Source organism: Hipposideros armiger, unplaced genomic scaffold, assembly GCF_001890085.2.
Source record: "Hipposideros armiger isolate ML-2016 unplaced genomic scaffold, ASM189008v1 scaffold_463, whole genome shotgun sequence".
NCBI classification, from domain to species: Eukaryota; Metazoa; Chordata; class Mammalia; order Chiroptera; family Hipposideridae; genus Hipposideros; species Hipposideros armiger.
The window spans coordinates 813,694-826,379 of record NW_017731813.1 but is presented as its reverse complement, the minus strand read 5'-3'; the positions used below and the strand labels follow the sequence as shown (position 1 = coordinate 826,379).

Genomic DNA, 12,686 nt, shown 5'->3' with positions numbered 1-12,686 from the left:
TTTATTTATTTATTTTAAAAGATTTTTATTGGGGAATTGGGAGATGGCAACAGTGCTGGGGAATTGGGGGTAGGGGAACAGACAAGTTGCCATCCCTTTGTTCTTCAGTCTAGTTGTGGAGGACATTGCTTCACTGGCCCAAGTTGGCACCATCATTGCGCTCTTCCTGGGTGAGGCAGATCAGTCCCCGGCTTCTAGACACTGCTCACAGAGGCTGCTGGCCGCTCATGTTGGCTGCTGGCTACACACGGTAGCCCATGGCAACCCACTGCAGCAGGGGCTGCAGCCTATGCCGTTGCGGGCTACTCACGGCATCCCAGTTCCAGGTTGAGCTGTTGTTCAGCATCTTAGCTATAGAGGGCAGTGTCACTGGCCCTCATATGTGGGATCTGAACCGGGACCCTCTGGCCAGCTCTTAACCAACGTACCACTCGGCCAGCCCTAACTTGATTCTTTAATGAGCTGTCTTTGATCAATGCAAACCTTCTCCAAATGTGCATAGCCTTGTAGGCCTGTAACTCTCTGTTTTAATATCTAATTGCTTATTATGCACTTTTTCAAATTGTTTTATGATTTTCGTAATACATCATTCTCCTAGAGAGAGAGAGACAGGGAGTGACTTTCTTTTTAAAACCCCTTTCAGCTGTATATACCTCGAGAATAGGATGATATCTATAGTATATACCCACAAATTTTGCATTTATGGAAAGCCTAGCATGTGCATTCTGCTGAAAACTGAACAAGCTCCCAATCCTTTAGCTTGGATAGTAAGGGAGGTGGGTGCAAAGTGTAAAGCATGTTCCCTATGTGCTGGCTAACACTTGGTCTGAATAGATCTGCTCTTGATAAACTGTTATTTAAGATGAATGGATGGATGGATGGACCAACATGAGACCTGAGGGGGAAAATCCTGCAGAACAAAAGAGAAGATTTTGCTTCTGGAAATAATTTACTACACAAAGCAGAAGTAACTTTTAGAAGATGTCTGTTTCACATTATTTGTAAGGCATAGGAAAAGGTTATGGAAAAAGAATGAATTGAGATGAAAATCCAGCAGGCAAGATTCTGGTTAGGAATACTGAATCAAGAGAATCATTATGGTAGAAAAGTAGAGGGATGGAGGGAGGGTGAGAGAGAGAGAGAGAGAGCGAGAGAGAGACAGACAGACAGAGAGAGAGAGACAGAGAGAGGAGAGATACTGTAACACTACTCTGCATTTTAGTTCTATTTTCTTTAAACTCAGTGTTCATAGAGAACAGCTAAGTGATTTTCTGCAGTCTGAGACTTATGTTCTTAATTAGACTCATTTATGCAACAACATTAAGAATATGCAACAAACTGGTGGAGGCAATAAGAATGGGAAACAGTCGAAGGTCAATGCTTTGCCTGGGTAAATAGAGATAATAAGAATAGCTGAGTGCTATGCTCTCTTCTGTTTTCTTTATCATTATGAAGACAAGACACCATGAACAGAATTCCAGGATTATGGGTCATGATTAAAAACATTTTAGACATGCCCTTGCTTCAGGATAGGGAGGCCTTCTTTTAAGTCATACCCAAAAGATAACTTTCTTTCTAAGTCTCCAGAGAGGGGGATTCTGGTCTTATAAATAAGTTATACAAATGGAACTATTGTGTCAATCATATTTCTACTTGAAATACTATTTTCCACAAAGAGATTTTCCCAATATATGAAAGCAAAATACAGACTCGTGGCAAAATTTCATAAAATCACTAACGAGAAAGTCATAACACCTGAATTTTAGTTCCATCTTTTTCTCTTAATTTCTTCAGTGATTTTGTCCAAACCACCAAACTTCTGAGGCTTGGTTTCCAGAGCCTAAAAAGGACAAGTATAAGCTTTATCTCTTGAAATAAAAATGGGAACCACTAAACACTCATCAGCTCTTCATAAGGCACAAAGCACTTTTGGTGTACATATTATTTCTAAAGATGGTAGATTTGAATGTTAAACAGTTAAAAGATAGTTTCAAAATTAACAGTGGAAGTTCAAGTGAGACTAGAAATTATACAAACATGCTAGTTTGTTTCCCCATTCAGCACCATTTCCCAGCTTTATCCAATGCATATTGCAAATTAAACTCCTATAAATATTCAACCTTATAACTTGATTTGCAAGTTTCACTGGATTCTTTTATGCATCCTGTATATACAGTATATCTACTTATTTCTGTTTTATTATATCAGTACATAGTCCAAACAATTTATCCCCAGAGGGAATATCCCATGGTCCTGTAATGACAGCTAAAGTCTACTGAATACATGGCTGAAATGATGACCACAATGATGCTGAGAATGGTGACACTATGTTGATGATGGTAACACTGAGTGGTGGATTTCTATCATGTATTGATTTTAAATTTGTTTTCCTTTCTAATATATGCACTTAATGCTATACATTTCCCTCTAAAGGGCTGCTTTTATTTCCAAAGGGAGGTAACTGTAAAGCTGCCTGTGCGACCTGAGTTTCCAAATCTTTCATGAGGTTCCATTTAGATGCAAAACCGATACACACAAAGTCTCAGCAAATACCAAATTATATTATTTTAACTAGCAAACCAAACCTGAAAGCCTTAGGCAAAAGTTTTCACAAACAGCATTAGGAGAAATGCCAGCTTAGATGATCGTAGAAGTTTTGATTAAGGGTTTGCCCACATCTTAAACAAATAGTGACCCTCGTTACCACCCAGAATGGTTTTTCCTTTAATGGAATTATTACTCAGTGGAAAAACAAAAACTGAAATTTGAAGCAGAAGTGTTCTATGCGCTGATATTAAACCATAAGAAATAAATTTTAAAATGGAAAGGTAGAAGCAGCTTCTTGTTGCTTCTCATTGGTTCCCTCACCCACAATTACTTCATGCCATTTAACATGCTCTTCCATTAGCCTGGGGTGGACCCCTTACCATCACGTTGCCTCCTCATCCATCTTCAAATAGTCCTTTCTCTATGAAGCCTGTTCCTGTTCCAGCTCTCTCATTTTTCATAGCCTTTTTCATAGCCTGCATCTGTGATCCTATCATAGGTCAGCTCAGGAGGCAACAGCCTCCTATAGTCAAAATCCCAGGCTTGGGCTGGCCGAGTGGCACATTGGTTAAGAGTTGGCTTGGGACGCCAACTCTGAGCATCAGGGCCCTGGTTCGGATCCCACATGAGGGCCAGTGATGCTGCGTCCTCTACACCTAAGATGGTGAACAACAGCTCCACCTGGAGCTGGGCTGCCATGAGTCACCAGCAAAAGCATAAGCTGCAGTAGGGCAGCAGTGGGCTGCCATGAGCTACTGTGAGTGGCTGGCAGCCAGCGTGAGCAGCCAGCAGCTGCCGTGAGCTTCCCTGAGCCACTGTGAGTGACTGTCTAATGGCCAGCGACTGATCTCCCTCAGCCAGTAAGAGCACAATGATCACAATACCAACATGGTCCAGTGAAGTGATGTCCTTCACAACTAGACTGAAGAACAAAAGGACAGCAACTTGTCTGTTCCCCTTCCCCAGTTCCCCAACGCTGTTTCCTTCTCCCAATTCCCCAATAAAATCTTTAAAAAAACAAAAAAACCCAGGCTTCAAATCCAGGCTTTCCTTACTTTTAACCTCATACCTCATCTTAATTTGGAATAATATAATAATAACTGACTTTTTGGGATGTGGTGAAGAATAAAAAGGCAATCTATGTCTAAGGCTTTGTGCAGTGTGTGACAAAATCATCAAGCAATAAATTGCTTGTGTTTACCGTATCAAAAAAAATTCTTTATTCAGGTATATTTTGTTCATCTTTGTATCCCCAGCATCTAACATGGTACCTAGTACAATGCGGGTACTTTAAAATTATTTTTTTCCACTTAACAGATGAATGAATATGACAGTGCTTAACACTTTAAAAAGAACTTTTGTGTATGTGGTCTAATTGGCACTTCCCACTAACCCTAAGAGAGAGGCAAGGAAGTCCCATCTTTCCTCCTTGGAAAAAAATGCCGTTCTCTGTCTCCATGTATCTCCTGCCAATCATGGGACAACTTCTGAGCTCAAGGATGATCATAGGACCAGACTGGACCAAATAAAGAATTTTTGGTGATGCTAAAACTTATAGAAACCACCAAGGGGCAGAAAACAGATGGAGCTATTTCAGTCAATGGTAGCACTCCTGGAAGTTGATCAACTCCTCAGACTGAAATCCCAGAAGCTGCCCTTTTTTGGTCCCTTCCTAATCTTGTGTTCCAATTCTTTCTGAACAATGCTATTTAGGTATATGATACAGTAGATGGAGCACTGAACTGGGCATCACCAGTCCTAAGTTCTAGGTCTGTCTCTACCATTAATAACTATGGTCAAATCTCTCCATCTTTCTTAGTCTGAGTTTCAATATCTATTGAGTGGGAATAGGTGGTAACAAGTTCTGCTTACTTCATTGGGTTGTGGAAGGAGCAAATGAGGTGATTTCTACAATGAGGTTTTGTGAACTACAAAGCAAATATAAAGCCATAGTGTTCCCCACTTTCCAGGCAGTGGATCATTTCCCTTGGTATAAAAGGTAAAAAAATTGAGTTAGACCCAACACACTTCCATGTGGCCAATACCTAGGAAATACAGACTCTCTCACACTCTTGCCAGATTCTCCACTAATGTCCTGAACCCTTTTGCTTTTGACCTACCTCACAGTCTATTTCCTGACTTATTGCTGCTCTCCTTGGTCCCTAACCTCTAGACATACTTCCTGTCTGCAGTCTGAAACTCTCCCCATATAGCTGACATTTGATATTGCTCCTCTAGGACTGCTACCTTTGAACAATGAATGTGGCAGGAGCTTTGGCTTTTCTGAGTACTTATGTAGAAAGGGTGGGTCTACAGACCCAAGGCATAGGCCAGTTACACAGTCAAATGAGGAGCTCTTCCTTTGGTCAGATTTTGACCCATGCCCTTTTATTCTCTTTGCTCAGAATATGTTTTTTTAAAGTATTTCCTATTAGCCAAGCTAAGTCACAATGACAAAATCCAAAAGCAAAGCCTGGGTACAATTCATGCTGGGAAATCTTATTAGCTTTCTCTAGCTATATTATTTTTATATTTATGATGAAGAAATTCTCATGAGGTCAAGTCACCGGGCAATGTTTCCAGAGCTCAAGTTACTCTTTTTCTCCAGATAATATTGAATGGAGGGAAACAGCATAGATTCCCTTCTCATGCCTGAGGCAAATATTTCACTGGCAATTGAAATGTGTGGCCCTCACCTCCACCGAACATTCTTTCAGAACCTTCTTTGGCTTCAAGGATTTGCCCCATTTTTGCTGGAGCCCAATAAAAGTGTCTTTTAGGTCCTGAGAGATAATCCACAAGTCAAAGGTAGCCAAGGAGTGGGGTGGTCTTAGGAGGATAAAGCCACAATACTCCATAAGGAAATCTATTAAAAGATAGAATGAGGGCTTGGGGAAACTTGCTCTGGATCTCAGGTAACTTGGCTCTGTAAGTCTTATAGACCAGTTTGTTTCCATCAGATAAATGAGAAAGGCAGTGGAAGCCCTGGAGAAGCAAATGCAGAAGCCACTCCTCCATGCTGACAAGTCTTCCCACATGCGGTCTCAGACACTGTAAGCCAGAGTGCACTTCTCCAAGGATCCCGTTACAGTACCAGCCCTCCAGCTGTTGGCAGCTGTGTGCCTTTCAGCTCCTCACAGCTGGTTTTTCAGATAGAAATGGTCTCTATATAAGACAGTTTGCCAGAAGAGGTTGTTTTGGATGTACACTGTGGTAAAATGCGATTTAAAAAGCAGCTATTAAACTAAATGAATTGCGATGTTGAATATAAAGGTGTGCTTTGCCCAATGCATTACAAGTAGGAGGTACTCGCTCAGTGAACAGCAGATTTTTCTTTCATTCCTTTGTCTCTTCTACTTTTATTCAGGCTGAAATGAAGAACAGTTGGAAATACTGTGAAAGCATTTTCCCTGGGGGGCTCTAGAGATTTCATCACATGTGCTCATTTGTGCTTGCATGGTGCAGACATGTGTGGGTGCCTGAGTTTGATGAGGAAACTACCTAGGGCACAAATGCATCTGAAGTTATGTGTTTGCATACATAAAGCATGCCTTAGAGTATTTCCCTAATATCAATCATATATATTTTAAATTCAAGGTTTAAGACCCTGTAGAAAAAGAAGGGGTTTAAAGGACTTTTCCTCATGAAAATAACCTAGAAGTTGAGTTTCAAATTTATGAGGTGGATTGGATTAGTTCAAGATAATGACTGAATTAGAAGTAAGTTGTGGAGCAAACGATGGTTCACCCAGTATAGTAGTCTATTTTCATTTAAATCAGAAGTTTTCATGTGTTCCTATTGACATACATTTTAACCACTGACTTCTCATTGCTTTGAGTATGAAGCTTAAATGCCCAGGAAAATCTCATAACATAATCAATGGGGGGTTGTTGTTCTTTAAAATGTTTTAAATACTATAAACTTCCAATCTGCCTGTTTTTAAAGGTTAAATTTATGTCTATGCTAGGCTGTTTGTTCAGAGCTTAATAACTCTAACAGACAGTGGTGGGAAATTCTGAAATATGCATTTACATTAGTTCTTTCTACTTTCCCCCCACCCCCATTTTCTTATCCTCCTGGAACTGAGGTTTATCTGCCCTTCCCTCCCTCCCTCCCTCCCTCCCTTCCTTCCTTCCTTCCTTCCTTCCTTCCTTCCTTCCTTCCTTCCTTCCTTCCTTTTTTCTCTTCCCTTCCTTCCTGCCTTTGTCTTACTCTCCTCTCTTTATTTCTTGAACACTGGCTTCTGTCTCCTGACATAGCCTCCCTTTGCCAGATTACATAAATACCATGCAGCCTGTTCTCCATCCCTTTGTGAAACACTTTCTCCAAACAGCATTTTCCCTCAGATTTAACTCTTCAAAAGTAGTGGGGCTCAGGGGAACTGAGAGACCTAAAGCATGAGGAAAAAGAGAGACAAAAGGTCCTGTTTGGTAAAATCACAGCCCACCCCNCCCACCCCCAAAAGCACACAATAAATCTCACCAAAGCTCTTTTCAAATCTGGAATTATTTTCATGCAGCTGAAGAAGGTCAGGCTGTTGAGTTGTTCCTTCCGGCTTCCTTGATCCTCTCCCCCCTCACACCCTCCTCCACCGCCCACCTGTCTTCCTCACTGAGCAGAGAAACAGAGAACATGGCCAATTAAAAGAATAAAATGGACAACATAAGAAATGATTTGAAAACCTAAGGGAAAATAATAAAACATTTAGAAAATTTGGAGTTAGGTACAGAACCCAGAAACAAGGTGGTTAATATTTCCCCCGGCCTTGCAAACCTTTTGTCTTTCTGAGCCACTAGTTCAGGCTGTGAATTCTGTTATCCCTGGTAGAGCCCCAGCCTGGGCGGATTCCACCTACATTCCTTCATTGCCCTGGTGGGGAGGGGGAGTCACGGGGGACTCAGGGGAAAAGGAAGCGGGGCAGGCCCTGGGGACTGTCAGACATACAACACTGCTCTGCACCATAGCTAGGACTTGAGCCTGTTCATTTTGAAGTTTACCCCAAGTCACAGGGTTAAAATGCCTGAATTTAATACCACTTCCCTCGCCAGAAGCTCAGCCAAATGTCCTTGGCTTTTTAATAGACCTAGCCTCTTGGCACTATGAAGTCTTGATGTTTTGCATTCCCTTTTTTCATATTTTTAACCCTCGACTGGCCTTTCTCTAACTTAAGCTTCATAAGTCACTCAAATACCTTACTTCCTGGAAAGAGAGCCTTCCTTTCCTCCTCCTTCCTTCCTTCCTCCTTCCCTCTCACCCATCATTTTTTATTTCTTTATTTCACTTTTCAGGAGGGAATGCCCTGAGTGACAAAGAATTGTCTTTCCCTACAACTCCCCAGTTCCTTTTTGCTATAGTTGTTGAAGTAGCTTCAGAAAGCTACAAACTAATCTTTATCCCCAGGCTTGTTCCAGACTTTGGCACTGAACACAGTCTTCAAGCGTTGCTCTTGAATAGCAAAAGGGGTTTATTGTCCCATTTTGTCTTTGATATTGAGTTGTCCCCTTGCACCCTTAGAAATGTACTTCTGGAGACCTCTTGGTCAGTGTTTACCATGGCAGTCTCTTAGTTTCCTGCCAACTAGGACTAGAGTTAATTTTTTAAAGTTTAGATGCTTTTCATAGCTCTGCCTCCTCTTTTTAACCATCCTGGGTTTCTTTCCCTTAGAAAACCCAGTGGACTTGCCAAAGTTCACAGTCTTAGTGAAGAGCAGAGCAGTAAACATTCACAAACACCATGTGTGCATGCACACACAGGCATGTGTGTGCACTTTCTTCACTGAAGAAAGTGGATCAGTTATCGTAAGTGAACCAGCCAGTGTGATTTTACACATATAAATATTTTTCAAAAAACCAACAAGTTGTGAAATCATAGAATTCATATGATAGTTTTTTTGGGGGGGGGGATTTGTTTTTTTTTGTCATTATAAAGCCTGAATTTACTTTTAAACCTCAAGTTGATCTTTCTAGATCTCCATGTCTATTTAGCAAGAAGCGCCTTAATGGAGTTTATATGCAACTAGTTTGTTACATTTCATTCTTCATTCATACTATTGATAGTTATTTTTTATTGTACTTCTTGGGCACTTTCTATGTACCAGGTCTGGCAATTAAGTTCGCAAACTTAGTTGCAATGATGTTGCTAACCTTTTTTGATATCAGAGAGATTATTCATTATGAATTTGTATCAACTGGGTGGACAGTTAACCAACTTTTTGGAAGTGCTGAAAAGGCTGCATGAAAAAGTAAGACAACCTGAACTTGTCGTCAACAATTCATGGCTCTTGCATCACAACAATGCACCAGCTCACATGGCACTGTCAGTGAGGGAGTTTTTAGCCTGTCATCAAGTAACTGTATTGGAACACCCTCCCTACTCACCTGATCTGACCCCCTATGACTTCTATCTTTACCTGAAGATAAAGGAAATATTGAAAGGGAGACATTTTGATGACATTCAGGACATCAAGGGTAATATGACGACAGCTCTGATGGCCATTCCAAAAAAAAGAGTTCCAAACTTGCTTTGAAGGGAGGACTAGGCACTGGCATCAGTGCATAGATTCCAAAGGGGAGTACTTCGAAGGTAACTGTAGTGGCATTCAGCAAGGAGGTATGCAGCACTTTTTCTAGGATGAATTCGCAAACGTAATTGTCTGACCTCGTATTATGCCATGTTCTAAGGGCTTTATATACACTGTCTTATTTAATATTCCAAGTAATCCTAGTGCATACTATACTAATTAATTTTACAGATGTGGAAACTGAGGCCCAGATAGGTTATATCACTTGCCTAATGTCTATAGTTATTCACCTATGTCTTCAATTATCTTGTAAGAAACATAACTTTCTCTGTCTTACCCTCTATCCACCAGATAGTATATGTTATCAGCTCCACACACAGGGGATGCTGCATTAATATCAGTGAATGTCCACTTCCCAAGAAAAAAAATTTAAACTAAAGACCAAGAAACATCAAGGCAGGTTATTTTATGATTCATTCCAAATTTACTACCTTTGTAGCCCCACAAACCACTATCAGAGTGGTGGTGATTCTGCAAGAAGCTGACAGAGAACTTTGTTGTATCTTGCTTTAGGTTTCAATGCCCTAGTTGAGGTTAAAGAACTCAAAGCTATGAAACTATAAATACAGACATTCAGCATCCTCTGTAAGTCAAAATGTTGCCTTTCTCATTGCTCACATTATGAACCTCTCAACTCTATGTGAGAAAGAAGGTACCTGAGCGTATGGTACATCTGCAGGAGCCATCAAGTCAAGTAAACCTTGGGTGTTTACTTCGTTCCAGGGCCCAGCGTATTGATTCCATGTTAGATAGTTTTTAATGCCTAGAAACCCGGATATCATTGGCACTCAGTTTATCTGTATTTTTGAAATTTTTCTTCCTTTCCATTCCCCACTTCATTGGTCAGAATAATATGATCAAAGAAAATACAGGTAAAGGCAATCTTCAGTGCTTCAGAGTTGAGAGGAGATCTTGCTGTTGTGGTCCCTATGTTTTGCCAGTTTATTGGAAGCCACTGGTGTATTCATGAATTATGTCTCAGATTTCTCTCAATGGCTCCATTTCTAGCTCAGGCTCAAAAGAATCCCACACCTAGCTCTCTAGCTCAGGTGAAAGCCCTTGCTGCAACCCACAGTGACTGACCAATTTGGTCTTACCCCTAGATGTAGTTTATTCATCACAAACTGAATAACTCATCTATTGTCAGAGTCTATTAAATGCCAAGGTTAGATGCTGAAAACCAGAAAGGGAAAAGGAGAGAGGAAAGACCTCTCTGGAAACACTCAGTTATTCCAAAAATGTCTCTTCTAAGTGAATACTCAATATAGATATTATCTTTACTCAAGCAAGAACCAGAATACACAGAAGAAAGAAGACACAAGTTGGTTCTAATACATGAGAAGCTTCAAGACTAAAATAGTAGCATGAGCAGAGAAATAGAATTCACCATAACAAGACACAGGACACAAAGAAAACATGACTTCAAATAAATAAATTGCAAATTATGTGCATAAATTCTCATCTGTCTACCCAGAGATGAAATCAGACCATAAGCTAAAGTATGGAGCCAGAGCAGTAAATGGATCATTTCTCCACTTTGGCATAGCTTTCTGGACTCTTCAGCTTGAATAACCCAGTTAGTTTTCAACAGGGAAGAAAATAAAGTATTGCCCTTAAAGAGTTAAGACTATAGTTTTACTGCTTTCTCATAGTGCATTTTCCTAATAAGGTCACAGTGCTACATTCTCTGACTTCACCTACTCATACTCCAAGGTTTCCCCCCCCCCATATCCACATGGACTCTCTTTGCCATCCTTCCTTTCAACTGCTATTTCCTCAGGGCCTCTGTGCTCAAGAAAGCTGACATTTGGGCTACTAAGTGATCCACACTTACCCGAAGGTTAGTTCCTTTTCTATCCCATTTGGGAGCCTTGGGTCTTCCCCCAGCCCTATTGCTCCTCTCCTCACCCAATCAATGGCACAGAAGGAGATATCCTAAGCAGGTCTCAAAATGGTATCTCATGGAAAAGACGCACTGACCTTGAAGAGAAAGCCAAACAAATAAGAAAAGAAATTGAAACAGGAACTATGATGCAAAAACTACTAAAAATGGGATCAAAGGAAAATCTGGGAAAACTGAGCAAAGAGAACCCAAGAGCTCTGAGATAGAGAAGTAGAGGGGGAGAATACAAGTTCCTGCTCCAACAGTTCTGGATGATTTACTTCCACTAAAGCACAAAGATTTTTTAAAAGATCAAAACTGGAGTATGAAAACACTGGTTATGAGCTCAGGTTCTGCCTGATTCCCAGTTCTGCCTCTCACAACTAGGTGACCCCAGGAAGTTGTTGAGCTGCATGTCTCTCTCTATAAAGTAGGAATAATCATATTTCCTTTACAGGAATATTTTGAGGTTTAAATGATATCATATCATTAGCAATTCTACAGGACCTACTCTGTGCCAAGCATTGTTAATTAATTAATTTGTCCAAGGTCACACAGCTGGGAAGTGGCAAAGTGGTTCTTTGAACCCAGAAAAACTGGCTTCACTCTGTGTTCTTAAATACCATGCCTCTCAATATATGTGTTCTTATCTACCATGCTTCTCAATATAATGCTCACAAATCACTCTGCCCAGTGCCTGGCATGTGATAATAGTGTTGTAAATGGCAGTTATTTTATTATTACTAACCTCACACAAGGCATAAGAAAAATCTTTTGTCAATAGAGATTAGGGGAGGAAAAATCGGTTCTGGAATGCAATATCTGGAGATCTGCATGCCAGAGTAGTTTTTCTGGGAGAATTTAGAAAGGACTCATCAGAGATGTGTTGCTTCTCTCTGGAGCTGTGTATAGCTCACGCAAGTATTCTTGGTTTAGTACCATCATCTCTTCTGTTTTCCAAGGTTGACTTAGAGCTCTAAACCTCAATGGAGAATTATAGATTATCCTCACCCTCTCATTTTATAAACAAGTAAATTGAAGATCTGAGTTATTGTATTTTATTATAGAAGATTTATAAATTAGCAACAAAACTAATCCTTGAACAAAAGTCTCTTGATGCCCAGAAAATGCTCTGTTTTTTAAATCTATAGCCAATACATACACCAGGTTTCTATATTTCACAATTTCTTGTTCATTGTCTGCAGAAGTGCAGGTCTATTGGCCAAATAAATTATTTAATTATTGATTTGAAAAATATTGCTACAATAATGATTCATCACATGGAAGACAGTTACAGAGCTTCTTTCTCTATATACTTCTAATGGCCTGGGGTGGGGGGGTGCAGGGCAGGGCAGATGGTGATGCTTAAATCAAAATGTCTCTAATTACCTACCACAAACCTTCTTGGTCTTTAATGGTCTTGAAGTTTGGGAACGTGTTTGCCAATGCTGACACACAAAAAGCTCACACTGAATTAGGGTGTTCAAGTGCTCCAGACAGGACAAGAGACATTGAAATCAAGGACCTCCTTCCACTACCCCCAAAAGATCCTTTGCCTTTAAGGCTCCTTTTAAAAAGCAGCAAGTTTTCTCTGATCCTCCTTAATAAAATGCCCCAACAGCAGCGCTCCCCTTCCTTATTTGAGATCTGTGCAGTCTCATTAAATTTGATGTGTCG

At 40.4% G+C, this 12,686-nt stretch overlaps 1 long non-coding RNA gene across 1 annotated transcript; it reads right to left on the bottom strand.

Annotated features, from left to right (window-relative positions):
* Positions 1–384: 384 nt before the first annotated feature.
* Positions 385–7,532, bottom strand: LOC109395281 (uncharacterized). Its single transcript, XR_002126611.1, has 3 exons — positions 7,321–7,532; positions 7,030–7,158; positions 385–1,840 (listed from the first exon to the last, which is right to left on the bottom strand). It is a non-coding gene; the product is annotated as an uncharacterized LOC109395281 (long non-coding RNA).
* Between the last annotated feature and the right edge of the window lie 5,154 nt (positions 7,533–12,686).